This window comes from Ursus maritimus, unplaced genomic scaffold (genome assembly GCF_017311325.1).
Source record: "Ursus maritimus isolate PB19 unplaced genomic scaffold, ASM1731132v1 scaffold_19, whole genome shotgun sequence".
NCBI lineage: Eukaryota > Metazoa > Chordata > Mammalia > Carnivora > Ursidae > Ursus > Ursus maritimus.
Window position 1 is genome coordinate 42065774 of NW_024424341.1, and position 17061 is coordinate 42082834.

Consider the following 17061-nt stretch of genomic DNA (forward strand, 5'->3'; position numbering starts at 1 on the left):
TGTGGCCGCTCTGAGGTCCCGTCACCAAAGCCGGAGGCGCACGCCCAAGGGCCTTAAGAAGCTGACCGTGCCGGTGCTTGGTTTAGACGGTGTGCGCCCCCTCGTGGGAGTCTGCCTACCGGGGCACGTTTCGGCGCTGAAAGCTGCTATGCCCGAGACCGAAGCAAACAACCCAAGGAACCACGTTGATTGCTCACTTGTACCGAGCCAGCGCGCCGGGGCGCGGGCGCCCCTCCCACAAAGCTGCCCCAGCTGCCCCGAAGCCAGGCACAGAGCGCCGGGCAATCCCGTTGAGGCCAGCGTCTTGCAAGGACTAAAATCAGAACAAGGCCCTGCCCCTATAAGTAGCGTGCCTGGGGCGGGTCAGAATGAGTAGACGCGACCAGACCCGCATTCCGGCATCAGAAGGCGCAGTGGGGGGGCGCGTCCTTGCCCGCACACATGGCCGCCATCGCTAACGGACGCGGAGGAACCCACAGTGGGCGTGGTAAAAGCGATGGCTTGGAGCGCGGCCCCAAGTCAGCCTGCACGTCTCGAGCCTCAGCCCCCGCCCAGCCCTGGAGCGCTGAACCGTAAACCACAAGCACACGCCGCCCGCAGCGCGGCGCCCCCACCCAGGACGCCACCAGCCGGTGAGGAGGGCCCAGGGTGACATCCTCCATTACTGGGGGGGGGCTGCACAGTGGGTCGTCTGTTCAGACGTGAGAGAGCGACGGGGAGGAAAGGCACACGATCTACCCAGCGCAGAGGAATGCGCGCTCACACCGAGGTGAAAGCAAAGAAAACGTCTTAAGAGCAGACACAGGAACGATCCTGTGATGTCTGGGCTACACACCAGCCTCGACATCCCCGAATTTCTTGCGCCGTGGCCCCAGCTTTGAGGCCACCCGTTGCTCCGCTCAGCTTGTGCCACGGCCCCGGGTCGGGGGCCAGGAGCGGCCAGGAGCCCCTCAGCAGGCCAGGGGGTGAAGAAGTACACCGTGGCACCGGAAAGGAGAGCCGCACTCTGGCCCAGAGCCCCTCGCTGCTCCACCCCGGGGGCAGCAACACGTTTCGCGACGGGGAAAGCTGTGCCCAGCCCCACCGAGGGGCCAGTGGGCTCCACACGGAAAAGAGGCCGTTGCCCACTCGCAATGGCGCAGCCCAAGTGGCTACTTAGCCCGAGAGGGGAGCGGTGGCACGGGCGCCGTTATAATGTCCTGACCAAAGGCCCGTCTTCCCCTTCATCATGGCCCTGCACACAGATTGAGACACACGGGGCACCGCTAGGATCAGGGGACTAGCGGGGAATCCGCGATACTTGGGGAGCTCAGTTTGCCGCTCAAGGCTTCTAATTCCCAAAGAAAATCCTCTACGTAAGTCCTGAAAGTGCGTAACAAGCCCCTTGAAGCACCACCACGCTCTACAGGAAGCTCGAGACGCCGCCGTCTGTTCTCTTTTGAGCCCGTCAGGCCTCGGCCACCCGCCTAGGCGACATGCGACGCCCACGCGGACAGCGCACATCCCCCACCCACCACCCTTCCAGGGCCCTGGTGGCGGGTTCAGAGGGCACTGCGAACGGAGGTACCTGGGGTCCACCTCGAGTGCTCTGATGGTGCCACAGCCGGCCCCGCAAGTGGAACAGAGCGGCAGAATAGCCTCCGCACCTCAGAGAGCCACGTACTAGGTAACCAAGATACGAAGGCAAACGGGTTGCGTCATAGACCCCGGTCGGCCATAACCGTGCGGCAGAGCGGGGCAAGCCACGGTTCCGTACCCGTGCCCGCGCACACAGCCGGCAGGGAGAAGAGCAGTGTCTCTCCCCCCTCGCCACTAATACTCGTCTCCCTGGAGCTGGGTCCGGTGGGCAAGAGCACGCTCACCGCCGCGGCCTGCTCGTGAAGCCCCCAGGGGGAGCCCCACCTCTGAGCCTGCCTCCTCCCCCCGCCTCCTTTTGTGGGCGTAATACGATCAGCAAAGTGCGGAGATTCCAATCTGATATAACGCTTTGCCAGGTCGGGTCGCACTGCATGCCCAGGACTCCGTGCCTGCAGCAAGAAACGAGCCCGCCGTCCTCAGGCGCTGAAAGTGGAGACAGCTCCGCAATTAGCCAAGCCTCGCAGCCAAGATTCAGGTGCATAACGCGCAACACGACTTATTGCCAATATCAGTTTCTGAACTCTACCTCCCAACTACGGATACCCAGAACCGCACCATCCCTTACCTGATAGCAAAAAATGCCAATTTCGAAGCAAAAAATATATCGCTTCTGGCGAGGGAAGGTATTTGTGCATCAGAGGACATTCCTAGACGCTTCATTTGACCACTAGCCGCCAGGAAGAGCCCCATCCCCAAGAACTCCTTGGGCCATCTGGTCGACCCGCGGATAGTAAGGGGTGAGGCAGGGGGGTAAGGAGACTTCCCGTCCCCCACGGCCCCCCGCGCAGTCTTCCACACTTCCATTTTGGAACCCCCCCAAGGGCACTACCCCACATTACTGGGGTTAGACTGTGGGCTCATCCCTTCGACCAACCTCCGCCAGTGCAGAAGGTCCGACCCTTTAGAGAGTTGCCAACAAAACGGGATTCACCGTCTAAGCCGGAATGCGAACTGCGCAAAATGCCGAATGAAGGGGGATATCGGGGCGCTAGGACCGGACCCCTGCGCATCTGTAACGTCTCACACAGCCCAAAGAACCCATACTCTAGACCTTATTAAAGTGCGGAGTGACTAGGCGCCCACGCTGGACTTGGAAGAGCTGTAGGCCGCGCTCCCAACAACCCGCCTCTGCTAGAGTAGTCCTATTCCTCTTAGAGGGAGCAAACCGCCTTCCCCCACGGGCGTTTCCAACCCCGGGACCCCACACAAGGGAAACCCAACAGGAAACACCTTGGGGCACAGGTCTTAGACCCTCCGCGCAAAAGTCCGTACCGGTTTTCCGGCCTCTGGAAAACTCAAAGCCCCGAGCACCACCGAAGCTCACGTTAGAGCGCACACCGCTGAAGGCCGCCCAAGCGGCCAACCGCTCCCATTAACGCTCCGTTAGACTCGAAAGAACTTAAGGGGAGGAGTCGCCAACCATCTAACCCCACAAGCAATCGCAAGCAGATCACTTTGAGACCCTTGCCCGGGCCTCACGCCGCAAGGTCCATTGTCGGGTTCCACTTTTTGAACACCTCTCAAACACTGACGGCAACAGGCGTGAGGGTAAACCGCCGAGACTCGCCCTCCCCAGCCACCAGCGCTGGCTGGGGCCGGTCCGTCCGCGTTTGCTTTTGAAACTTGAAAAAAACTTGTCTCCAACCACCAGACTCCACCAGAACTCGCAGCCAGACCACCTGTGACATGTTAGCGCGGTTTTTCCGCACTTTCGAAACGGGTATTCACGTCCAGAGCCGCCCGGATACGGGTGCAGAGTACCCCCTTCTGTTGCCCCGCGGCACCAGTCAACGCCCTGCGGGCGGGGAAACGCCAAAAAAGCTCTGGACGGGACGCCCTGAACGGTCTCTCGAGTTCGCCTTTAGAGCATCTAAAACCAGCATCCCATGAATCTGCGCATCCAATCTCCAACGAATGCATGGGTGGCGACGCGCCGGCGAGAGCGGGAAGATCCCACCAGTGCTGCCGGCCTCCTGGAACTCTGCTTGGCGTACCGCAGCCAAATCCCAGCCCTTGTCGATTTCGCCGGAGCTCCGGAGGGGGAAAAAGTATAAGAGCGGCCACCAGATGGCGCCCGAAAACCGGCGCGAACATCAGCGGGACGGATCTGCATCGCCGGGCGGTGAGGGCGCACTCCCTGCCGCCGGGACGTCCGAGTTCCTCCCGCCCCGCCGCGGACCGCGTTTCTCGCCAGTGAGAAAGTCCGATCACAAACCTCTCAACCACAAACTATAGAATGTGTTTTCGTTTCCTGCCAAAAACGGGACGTTAGCACCTAGTTCCTTCCCACAACTGTAGTCTTAAAGGCATAGTCCCCATTCCTTTTTCTGCTTCGGGACCCCTGCATGTGACAGGCTGCCTGTGGCCCTACAGGGTATGTTGTGCCCCTCATTTCTAGGCATAACTGTATTAGGAAATCTTTTAACGGCATTAGCCTTTCCTGTTCTTACTCAGTTACCTCCATAAATTAAAATACCACGGGCACCATTTTTACACACTTGTAAAACTGGCAAGAGGCTTATTTAGCTTTTCAGAAGATTTACCTTTAGAAACTTGCCAAGGGAAATGCTCTAAACGAAGATTGGAGGAAACTCTCCTTTTCTGTACCAAAGAGAATTCTCTTCTCATTCTGAATTTGCTGTTACATCTATACACGTTCCTCCATTATTTCTTCATATTGGTGAGATGGGTGATTTGGGTCTACTCCAGGGGGACCGCTGTGCAATGGCGACGCTCCTAGAGATACAGGGAGTGTGACAAGTGGGAGATTATGCACGCCTCAGAAGAACCTGTGAGCCCCTATACATACATCCTGGGGACACTGTAGGACAACGGAGGCATGCCGACACCCCTCAACAAGACTACGCACACACATGCATTATGCCATGTCCATGACAGAAAAAGTGTGCGAGAGACGTGAGACACACAACCGGCATGTACAGCTTGCACCAGGGGCTTGTAAGGACAGAGGGAGGTGCTGACCCACCGTAGCAGGTATGAGGACACAAGTGCACAAATACCGCAGGGAGACTTGTGAGACAGACATGGCACAGGGACACCCAAAAGCCTGGTGTGTGGATACACACACACAATGTCCATGGACTGAGCGTGACAAGATAATTTCAACCTGGCTTGGAGAGAACAACCACCCTGCCCCCATCCTAGCCCCGTCCCTGTGGGTTTGATGATGCAGTGATGGTGGTCAGAACCGGGAGCTGGGTGCACACCTTGGCTCAATGTGGAGACTCACACGGTTTGAATACTGAATGTAAACATTCAAGGACACATGATGGGAGCAAATCAGCCCAAGCTGCAGTGGCAGAAAACTTAACTTGGAAATGGCTGCTAAGGAGCCACGGCGGGAAGAGGGCAGGGGACAGGGGTGGAGTAGGGGGAGGTTATAGGCTCTACTGGGGGGCTCAGCATGCACTGAGACAGCTTCGGGGATGGTGGACCAAGGGTGGATTATTAGCCCTTGTTCAGGTGATCTGCATTTTCCCCGGAGGGGTGGGGATAATCAAGCAGCGCGAGGCCACGCCAGGCAAGTCCTAATTCTCTCCTCGTCTCTGGCGTTTCTTACGTTCTTTACTCCTGAGTAGTCAGGTGTTTCTGGGTCTACCTCAGAAGTTTCCTAGGTGTCAGATTACAGCTACCACAAACACAAAAAAACACATAGCTGAGTAAAGTTCCCAGTAAACTCAGGAAAACACACATGGAGAAGAAATCTCATTGCTTAATTTTACGAAAATTTTTGTGGAGTGTTGTAAAGCGCCTGGAACTTACACAGGCAAACCCTTCTGTATGCATACAGCTAGCTATGTGTGGGTTTCACACTTACCACCATAGACTTATTCTCAAGATGCTCTTACCTGTCGGGTGCTTTGAAATTCCTCCTTTGGATCGCCTTTGGGGCTAATTTCAAAGCTGCAAGAAATAATCAGTGTGACTTTTAGTTGAAAAAAAAAGTATTGTCTAGAAAGACATTAAAATCACGTCTTCAATTTGAGCCCTCCTAGGAGCCTTTTAAATGATCACATACATACTTCGTGTTGCGGAGGTTGGCAAGAACCTTTTTTGTGTTTTATCCAATACCATTATTGCACACATCTCTCTCAGTGATAAAGTCTCAAAATTTTCTACAAATTTATAACATTTTTAGGATAGCTTGTGTAGATCTTTTATTCTTTAGGAAAGCGAGTTGCCTTCCGAGGACTCTAACCTCTTCTACTTCCGGAGCGTCCGGGCGGTGGCTGTGCCTGCGCATGTAGCTGAGCCCTGGGGTCCATGAGACGCAGAGAATGGACTCTTGGTTCAAAGCACAGGGTTGGAGCGCCTGGCTGGCTTAGTCGTTAAGCGTCTGCCTTTGGCTCAGGGCGTGATCCCGGCATTCTGGGATAGAGCCCTGCATCAGGCTCCTCCGCGATGAGCCTGCTTCTTCCTCTCCCACTCCCCCTGCTTGTGTTCCCTCTCTTGCTGGCTGTCTCTCTCTGTCAAATAAATAAAATCTTAAAAAAAAAAAAAAAAGCACAGGGTTATTCTTTCTGAGGCAGACAGAATAGGGAAACGCTGGGTAACTGCAGGAGACACAAAACACGGGTAACTGAGTCTGACCCCTGGCAGTGTTTGTGATTATGCGGCAAACCAAACCCTGTGTGATAGCTCCGGTTTCTCAGGGCTAAAGCACCCGGCTGCTGCAAAGCCTACAGCACACATGCGCAGGAAGACCCAGTTCGCTTGCAAATAACCGAGAATGACCCCCCTCCCCTGGGGGCGCTAGAGGACTCCTGTTAGTTCTTGACTACATATGGCGTACCCCCAAGAGAAAAATCAGACTGCGCCCGCGCGTAGGCTGGTCCAGAGCAAGTGTGATGATGTACAGTGTTCTCGGAAGTCCCGCCTGTTCCCAGAACCCTACATGAATTTCCCACCCCTTTATTATAACTGCCCATAAAGACCAGAGCCCCACATGTACCTGGCGACTCAGATCCTGTTTCTGACTGTGCCTGCACTCCCCGACCCCTTCAGGGGTGTACTTTTGCTTTGCAATAAAGCTGCTTCTGCTTTACGGTGACTTTACGGTGACTCATCCTTGAATCCTTTCTCTCAGGGATGTCAAGAACCTGGCACTGACCTTGTGGCTGAGGTCTCAAGGCCCGAGGACGCCCCTTCTTCTGCATCATTTCTAATAATAGAGACCCGGGCCCCAGACGGCTACAAGCGGGAGTCCGGTGCATCCCAGCAGGTGAAGGACGCCCTGGGGATTGTTCCCTCATCATCCAGTTCTCCCGGTCAAGTCTTCATATATATGGGCCACTCAGAGGGGCCTGCTGTGGCCATGCTGCTATGAGTAGGAGTGTCATAAGACCCCTGTCCTTTCTCCACACACCAAGCAGTATGTTCTAGAGCGTGGGACAACATGGATGACATATGGGACATACCCTTGCACAGGGAAGGAGCTGATCATTAAGTGTGGTACATAGACCTGACAACACATGGGTGCAATGAAACAATTCTGCTGCTCTGAACATATCCAGAGTTCCTGAAAGAGAGAAGGGTCAAATCTTGGGGTCTTGGCACAGGTGAGCAAAGGTAATGCTCCCTAGTGTCTGAGGTCTTTGATTCTGGGGAGAGAGAGGAATTCGGACCCTTCTAAGCTCTGCTGATAATGTGGGTGTCGGCGGGGGTGCTATGAACTGTTAGTTGGGCTTCAAATGGAAATGTCACTTGGTCATGTCACTTCTCCCTAAGCCTCAGTATTCTTCAGAGCATAAACGTGGGAGTATGGGCATTTAGGTGTAAGGCATAGAGAAGACAGCAGACAGTAAATAAAAGGTAATACTGTGTTAGAAAACCTCGGGCTGCTGTGTTAAGAATATGGAGATTATGATCTGATGAATGAGGTGGCACAACCCACCGACACGGGTTTGGCAGGTAGCTCCCTCAGCATCAGAGCCCCAAGGTTAGGGAAGTGGAAACCCAGGGTCATTCTGATTGAAGGTATAATTTCAGTACATTCACACAAAGGAAGTCAAGTCACAAGGTTTATTACCCACAAATCCCACAGTGGGGACACTGTGAGTCGGGGCAAGGGCAGCCCTCTGTCCCAGATCACAATGAGCAGGCGACAGAAAGCAGGGTAGTAAGTACTTGTCACTTGTAAGGTGGTTGGGGCAGCAGTCACTAGTTTTTCAGGCTCAAATCTGAGCAGTTATTTTAAAAGATGCCCCAGGAAAAGCACAGCAGGAACTTATGACAGGAATCCTAAGCTCAGGTGCTTAGCTACGTGTCTAGACCGGTTATGAGAGGGGTTGTCGTGCTGTAAAACGCCTGGGCAGCAACTCACAATAGCTGTTTTCTCATTACAGGGCTGAGTTGTGTTTCCCCCAAATTCATACGCTGAAGCCCGCCCCAGTACCTCAGAATGTAAGTGTACTGGGACACAGGGCCCTCAAAGAGGTAATTAAGTTACAATGAGGCCATCAGGATGGGCACTCATCCAATCTAACCAGAGCCTTACAGGTGCTTGAGACACACACAGATACTAGGGTGCGTCTGCACAGAGGGCCGACCATGTGAGGAGTCAGCGAGAGGGTGGCCGACTACAATTCTATGAGAGAGGCCTCGGGGGAAATCGACCTTGCCAGCATCTTGATCTTGGACCTCCAGCCTCCAGAACTAGGAGAAAACAAAGTTGTCCTTTAGGCCACCCAATCTGTGGTATTTTGTCATGACTGCCATAGCAAACTAATATTATTAGGTCATGATCCCAGGGGCTTGGAATGGAGGCCTGCATCAGGCTCCCTGCTCAGTGGGGAGCCTGCTTCTCCCTCTCCCTCTGCCATTCTCTCCACTTGTGCTCTCTGGCTCGCTCTGTCAAATAAATAAAATCTAGATTTTATTTCTTTATTTTAGAAAGAGCACTAGCAGGGGGAGGAGCAAAGGGAGAGAGAGAATCTCAAGTAGACTCCGCACTGAGCATGGAGCCTGACTCAGGGTTCGATCTCATGACTCTGAGATCGTGACGTGAACCAAAATCAAGAGTCAGACGCTTAACCGACTGAGCCACCCAGGTGCCCCTAGCTTTGTTTTTGTTTTTTTAATTCAGCACTTTTTCTTTTTTTAAATTAATTTGAGAGAGAGACAGATAATGAGAGAGCATGAGGAGAGGGAGAAGTAAGCTACCCATCACTCGGGGAGCCTGATGCAGCCTCCATCCCAGGACCCTGGGGTCATGACCTGAGCCGAAGGCAGACACTTAACTGACTGAGCCACCCAGGCACCCCTCGCTTTGGGTTTTCAATAGATGCCCTAAATCAGGTTAAGGAAATTGATTCTGACATCAATTCTCTGACACCAACTACCCAGGGTTAGCATCCGTCTCCATATCTTTAAGGGCTCAGTCCTCCACAAGAAGGCCCCCACTTCAGACATCAGTGGCAAGTCTCAGGGGCCACCTGTACCTCTGACCTATTGGCTATAATTTCAGGGGTTCCTATGATCCCCTCGGGTTCAATAACTTGCTAGAATGACTCATAGGACTCCCTAAAAGTGGTATACCTATGCCCCCAGTTTTGTTGTAAAAACTAGAACTCTGGAACAGCCAAATGGAAAGGATGCATAGGGCAAGGTGTGGGCGGGTCCTGGGTGTGGAGCTGCTATGACCATTCCCTGGGGAGTCAAGGCACAGCGCTCTCTTACACATCAGTGTGTTCACCAACCAGGAAGCCCCACCACCCCGAGGGGTCCAAGACCCCAGAGTTCTGACTGGGTCCTGTTATATAGGCATGATTGATTAGATCATGGCCACACGACTGGACTCACTCTCTAGTTCCTCTCCCCTCTCCACAGTCTGTCAGACTCAAAGTTTCAAACTTCTAATCATATGGTTGGTCTTTCCAGTAACCAGTTTCTATCCTGAAGCTTTCTAGAAGCCTACCACTAGTCACCTTGTTAGCATAAAAAGACTCTGATCATTCCAGGAACTACAAGACTTTTAAAGCTCTATGCCAGGAACCTGGGACAAAAAGCAGTTACGGGGGCGCCTGGGTGGCGCAGTCGTTAAGCGTCTGCCTTCGGCTCAGGGCGTGATCCTGGCATTATGGGGTCGAGCCCCACATTAGGCTCCTCCACTAGGAGCCTGCTTCTTCCTCTCCCGCTCCCCCTGCTTGTGTTCCCTCTCTCGCTGGCTGTCTCTAAAAAATAAATAAATAAATTTTAAAAAAAGCAGTTACGTTCTTTATTATACTACACTTTCTAACTAATATATATTCATTTAATATATATTTTAATTATTAAAACAACTTTACAGGGGCGCCTGGGTGGCACAGCGGTTAAGCGTCTGCCTTCGGCTCAGGGCGTGATCCCGGAGTTCTGGGATCGAGCCCCACGTCAGGCTCTTCCGCTATGAGCCTGCTTCTTCCTCTCCCACTCTTACATTACTGGTAAATCTCACTACATTATGACATTTTCAGGAATCTAATTTCCTAAAATTTTGTTAAGGATTTTTTAGTGTGTGTGTGTGCATCTATGCTCATATATTGGTCTGTAATTTTCTTTTCCTATCATTACCTGGTTTTGCTATCAGGACAATATTGGTTTTATAAAGTTAACTGAGAAGTGTTCCAGGTTATTACTTTTTTTTGGAAGAGTTTGATAGAATTTAGTTATTTCTTCATTAAATATTTGGTAGGATTCATTGGCAAAGCCATCTTGGCCCGAAGTTTTTAGTGAGAAGGTTTCTTACATTTATACACAGGTTAGCACTACTAGAAACTCGGGATACTAATTACATATTTTTTTTTTAAGATTTTTATTTTTTTATTTGACAGAGATAGAGACAGCCAGCGAGAGAGGGAACACAGCAGGGGGAGTGGGAGAGGAAGAAGCAGGCTCCCAGCGGAGGAGCCTGATGTGTGGCTCGAACCCAGAACGCCGGGATCACGCCCTGAGCCGAAGGCAGACGCTCAATGACTGAGCCACCCAGGCGCCCCTACATATTTAATTTTTAAGAGATTTTATTTATTTATTTTTTGTCACACAGAGAGAGCACAAGCAGGGGGAGGGGTAGGCAGAGGGAGAAGCAGGCTCCCTTGCTGAGCAAGGAGCTTGATGTGGGACTCGATCCCAGGACCCTGGGATCACGACCTGAGCCAAAGCCAGACGCTTAACCAACTGAGCCACCCAGGCGACCCTAATTAAATATCTTTAATGGACAAAGGATTTTTCAGATTATCTATTTATTCTTGAGTGGGCCTGGTAAGTTGGTATCTTTCAAAGAACTTTTGTCCTCCAAATTTTCATTTTCTGAGAAAGCTGCTTAAAATATCTGCACATTATCCATTATATGTTTCAAAGGTATCTAGTGCTGTACTTCCTTTCCTCGCTCATATTTATTATTTAAAGATTTTTATTTCTTTATTTGAGAGACACCACGAGAGGCGGGAGGGTCAGAGGGAGAAGCAGGGAGCCCAATGTGGGGCTCAATCCCAGGACTCACGGTATCTCTGGGATGCCGGAACCTTAGCCAAAGGCAGACGCTTAACCGTCAGGGCCACCCAGGCGCCCCTCCTTGCTCATATTTGTAATATGCGGTTTCCCTTTTTTCCTGTTGGGTCTGGAGGTGTTACAATTTTACTTATTTATTCAAGCTATCTGCTTTGGAGGGGTTCAAAAGTTTTCCTGAAAATCTTTTTACAAATTAACAAAGTATATGAAACTGATTCTCTTTTCTTAAAGATTTTGTTTACTTGAGGGGAGGGGCAGAGGGAGAGAGAGAATCTCGAGCAGACTCCGACTGGGGACTCGATCCCAGGACCCTGAAGATCATGACTCAGGCTGAAGGCAGACACTTAACCGACCAAGCAACCCAGGCATCCCTATGAAACCAATTCTCAACACACAGGACATTAGGCAAACAACTTAATGCAAGATGGTAAATTCAGGCAAACCCCAGAAGTCACGCTGACCTAAAGACACAGAGTTTGGAATCTGGGTCTGCCAATCCACAGAGCACAGTGCAGGAGAAAGAGAACTTCAGATACATACACAGGGTCATCCTCAAGTATTCGGCTGAGTACTAAGCTGTATATACATGTAGGAAACGACCAGAGGTTGGGTGGAGGGAACACTCAAAAGGATAAGAGGAGGGGCGCCTGGGTGGCACAGCGGTTGGGCGTCTGCCTTCGGCTCAGGGCGTGATCCCGGCGTTCTGGGTTCGAGCCCCACATCAGGCTCCTCCGCTGGGAGCCTGCTTCTTCCTCTCCCACTCCCCCTGCTGTGTTCCATCTCGTGCTGGCTGTCTCCCTCTGTCAAATAAATAAAATCTTAAAAAAAAAAAAAAAGGATAAGAGGAAACAATTCGAAGACTAATATAGAGAACTGTTCCAACCGGTTTAAGCAGGGAAGCTCATGAAGCATCAGGTAAAGAATATAGAATGGTTATGTCTCAGTGGTGGGAGAGAAATTAGCCTTAAAATGAACACTGTAATAATTCTATCTAAAAAGGTTTAGAATCAAGACCAAAAAAGATCATATAGTTTCCAAAGACATTAACCATGCAACAGAAAAAACAATCAAGACTATCTATAGAAATATATTTTCAGTACCCCCAAAAGGCAAAAGTGAGTGCTCACCCAAAATTATACCATGTTAACAATATCAGACAAAGATTTTAGAGCAAAGAATATTACTAAAGAAAAAGAGGGTCATTTCTTAATGATAAAGAGGCCTGCTTATGAACTGGACGTAACAGTAGAAAATTGTTATTCACCTAATTAAAAGAGGTCAAAATACATAAATAAAAAACTAATATATTATATTAGTAAAACTAGTAAATTAACAATAATTAGTAAAAAAATAATAAATTAGTAAAACTAATATATTATACACAGAGAAATAGGCAAATCCACTTTTTTTTTTTTACCTTTTTTAAAGATTTATTTATTTGGGAGGAGAGGGGCAGAGGGAGAGAGAATCTCAACCAGACCCCCCCACCCAGCAGGGAGCCCAGTGTAGGGCTTAATCCCACAACCCCAAGCTCATGACCAGAGCTGAAATCAAGAGTCGGATGCTCAACCGACTGAGCCACCCAGGTACCCAGCAAATGCACTTTTATATTCAGGGATGTCAATAATCTTCCAAAAAAAAAAAAAAAGGTTGAAAGGACACCCTCCCCCCCCCAATCAGTAAGGACACAGAAAACTTAGACATTATCAACCATATTAATCTAGTTGGCATTTGTGGAGCCCTCCATCAAACAGTACAATATACATTCATTTCGAGTTAACATGAAACATAAGAGAGCCCATATTCTGAGTCATAAACCAAGTCCCAATAAATGTAAACAATTCTTTTTTTTAGGGTTTTATTTATTTGTCAGAGAGAGAGCACAAGCAGGGGACTGACAGGCAGAGGGAGAAGCAGGCTGCACGCTGAGCAAGGACCCCGATGTGGGACTTGTTCCCAGGACCCCAGGATCAAGACCCAAGTCCAAGGCAGATGCTTGACCGCCTGAGCCATCCAGAAGTCCCAAATGTAAATAATTCAAGTCATAAAGTATGTACTCTGAATGCAATGGAATGAAATTAGAAATACATTACAAGAAAGATAAGGAAAATTCCAAATATTTGATATAACGCATTTCTAAAATGAGCCAGGTGTGAAAGAAGGAATTTGAAAGGAAACTGTGAGAGATTTCAAATTAAAATGAAAACATTACGTATTAAGTTCTATGGGAGACAACTAAAGCAGTTCTTACAGGACCACTTTTGGTATTAAGCATCTATATTAGGAAAAAAGGTTTCTAAAAAGGATCTCAGCTTCCATGTTAAAAAGTAGCAAAGGAAATGAAATCCAGTAAAAGCAAAAGGCAGGGTGCTTGGTTGACTCAGTCAGAAGAGCACACAACTCTTGGTCTCCAGGTCGTGAGTTCCAGACCCATGTTGGGTGTAGAAATTACAAAAAAAACTAAACAAAAGCAAAAGGCAATGCTTTAAAAAAAAAAGGCAAATTAGAAAAAAAAATGAAACAAAAATCAGCGCAACCAAGTGCTTTAAAAGGATAATAAAAGTGATAAACTTTGGATCAAGAAAAAGAGAGGTATAGACATTACCAATATAAGGTATGAAAAGTCACAAAAAGGAAGCCTCCTTTAGGATGGACTCGGGACAGCAGGAGGAGCTCTTATACCTGGCACTAGTTGTCCATTGCAGACCCAACAGGAAGAGTCAGACCTTGCAAGCCAATACCACTTTACTATCCCCCAGGAGTCAGTTACATCTCTTTCTCTCCTGGCAACAGCCGCGCCAATGATGGCGGCAGCTCAGTCAATGAGAAGCCATTATACTTAGAACTCTCAGTTTACTCCAGTGGACTTTTCGTTTATAACAGCCCTCCCAACTTCCCTTATCCTCTGTGAAAGGGCATTCCTCACCTTTGTTCTCTGGACTTGCCTAAGGTTTTGCTGAAGCTTGCTTGTCCGGACTGCAAGTCTCAACTATTCCCCCATAACCACCCCCTTCTATGCTGGTAAAAATAAGTGGCAGTTTTATTTTTAAAGTTAAGGTTAGTTGTTGGACCAAAAGGGATCCAGAGAAGACCCCCAACAACTCTCAGGCTGGTGAACAAACAGGTGTTGGTACCCACAAAGCTGACTGTTATTGCTTTCTCACCAATCCTGGGGTTTGACGGTAAATTTTCTTCTGGATTTCAAGCTCCATGCTTTGTGTCTGAGCCCTCCAGCCCTTATTCAGGATGTTTTAAGGCCTTGTCTTAAAAAAAAAAAAATCTCTGACTGTCCTTGTTTGGCCTTTGGTGCAACTTTTCGGAATTGGACCATTCCTGGTGGGGCTGTGTTGACCTTCGGTGCAAGTCATGTTCGGAACGGGAATCTGACTGCTGGAGCTGCGCGAGCCTTTGGAACTGCGACTCCTTTTTGGAACCGGATGCTCCTGTAGGAACTGTGCCATTTTGAACTGTGTTGGCCTTTGGTCCAACTCCTTTTTGGGATTGGACTGTTCCTGTCATTACTGTGCCAGTTTGAAATGTGTAGACCTTCAGTCCAGGTCATTTTTGGTGCATCAGATAATTCTGGTTGGAACGGCGCCAGCCTTCAGTTCCACTCCCGTTCGGGATCAGACCGTTCCTGCTGTGACTGTGCCAGCCTCTGAACCAGACCGTTCCTGAAAAACCTCTAAGGAATGAGATCCCAGTCATCAAAATGCTTTTGAGGGCACCCCTCCCTACTGGGGACTCCAGTTTTATGTTTAAAAACTATGATCACTCATAAGCACATTTATGAATACATAGACTGACTTAACCACAAGAAATTTAGAGCTTCAGTGGCCATTTTGGGGAACTTTTGATCTCCCCAAACTTACTTATTTTACTCAAAATTCAATTAGAAAGCTGCAGTTCCTAAAACAAACAAAAAACCCTGAATGGGATGCCTGTCTTACATGGTATCTCAAGTCTTCCAGATGTATTCAGGGTTCTAAGTTTGTCTCTTTGTAACATACCGTTTCTAAATTAACTGAAGCAAACAATTAAAGAAGTCAAAATGGCCTGAGGCCTCTTTTTCTCTTCTATCTCATCTTCTTTGTCTGCAGACACATGGCAACAAAATTCAGGTTTGCACACAGAAACCTGATGAAACTGTTTATGACTATTACGACAAACACAAAATTGTCTTTTAAGAATATTCTGGTCTACTTTTAGATGTTGATCCACCTGGGTAGCATTTGACTCTATGCTTATTAATGGACTGAACCAGGATCTTTCTCTTTTAGTTAAAAGGATCAGATGGAATGGGAAATCGCCCACTCCAGATTTTGTTAATATGGCAAACCAGCCCACTCACATCCCAGATGAGTCACCTAAAAGACCACCAAAATTCTCAGTTCTTGACCCTAGCAAATGATAGTCCCTGAACAAAACAAAAGCCCTGCTAGTTGCTATTTTTGCAAAAAGCCAGCATTTTTTTGGGGGGGGGGAAACAGACTGTTACAAATTTGACTGTTCCAGGAACCTTCAGCCCTTAGCCAACCTTACTAATGTCTTCCTAATTCCCAATGATGGGCGTCTGAGAACTACAGGGGCTCTTTCCAATCCTCCCTCTTAGTCAGCTTGGAGAAACTATTTTCCGGTTTGGGAGTGAATCTCTGTCATTGACACGAGAGCTACATTCTCAGTGTGTAACCCCACTGCTATAAAGCTGCCCCTGCCTCAGAGTACGAGAGCTGTTCAGACAGTGGGGGTTCTCTAACAGACTTCAACAGGAGCCCGTGTCTGTACCTACTCCCTTCTGTCTAGGCCCTTTGAGAGCTACTCACCCATTTTCTCCGTACTCTGCCCCTATTCACTTATTGAGCCAAGATTTCTTTTTTTTTTTTTTTAAGATTTTATTTATTTATTCGACAGAGATAGAGACAGTCAGCGAGAGAGGGAACACAAGCAGGGGGAGTGGGAGAGGAAGAAGCAGGCTCCCAGCAGAGGAGCCTGATGTGGGGCTCGATCCCAGAACGCCGGGATCACGCCCTGAGCCGAAGGCAGACGCTCAACCGCTGTGCCACCCAGGCGCCCCTGAGCCAAGATTTCTTAGAAAAGTATCATGCCAGACTTTCTCCCCAAAAGGCGGAATAACTCTAGAATTTTACAGTAGTAATCAAAATAGCCAATCAGGAGAACTAAATGACTATCTGACATCTCTTATTCTGTCTCTGACAGCACTACAACCGACTCTGGAGATACTGGTCGTGTGTTCCTATTGTATCAGCTACCATCCTCTCTCTGGGAAAAATCCTCAACAGATATTGGCAAAATCCACAGTGTACCTCCCATCAAGATTCAAAACCTCTTCCCATAATCAATGCCCTATAAATAAAGAAGCCCTTCAGGGTATCAAGCCCATAATAGATTATAAGGTCTCATTATCCCCTGCCTTATTTTCCATAACACTCCTGTCTTAACTGTGAGAAAACCCAAAGGCCAAGGATGGGGGTTTGTCCAGGACCAAATACCAAGTAACCGGTTACCCCTCAGCACCCTGTTGTTCCGAACTCCCACCTGCTGCTAACATCCATGCCCACAGTAAACAAAATCTTTAGTATTCCATTTGATAAGGTTAGCCAATATCGTTTTGTTTTCACTTGGAAAGAACAGAACCACACCTGGACAGTCATGCCCCAAGGTTTCACAGAGACCTTCTTACTTTTCACAAATCTTACAACTTGATTTGGATGATAGAAAGTTCTCTGCAGGGTCTACTTTGTTGCAAGATGTAGATGATTTGCTTCTCTGCTCTCCTTCTCAAACCTCTTCACAGGAAGACCACACCTAACCTGTTTCAAGCTTTTGGCCTTAAAGGGACATAAAGTCTCCAAAGAAAACATTGCAATTTACTCAGTCTCAGGTTAGATACTTAGGGTG

The 17061-nt window shown here is 48.9% G+C and overlaps 1 long non-coding RNA gene across 1 annotated transcript; it reads right to left on the reverse strand.

The window, feature by feature from the left end:
- Positions 1–4343: 4343 nt before the first annotated feature.
- Positions 4344–6039, reverse strand: LOC103677260. Its single transcript, XR_572363.1, has 3 exons — positions 5858–6039; positions 5508–5562; positions 4344–4374 (listed from the first exon to the last, which is right to left on the reverse strand). It is a non-coding gene; the product is annotated as an uncharacterized LOC103677260 (long non-coding RNA).
- Between the last annotated feature and the right edge of the window lie 11022 nt (positions 6040–17061).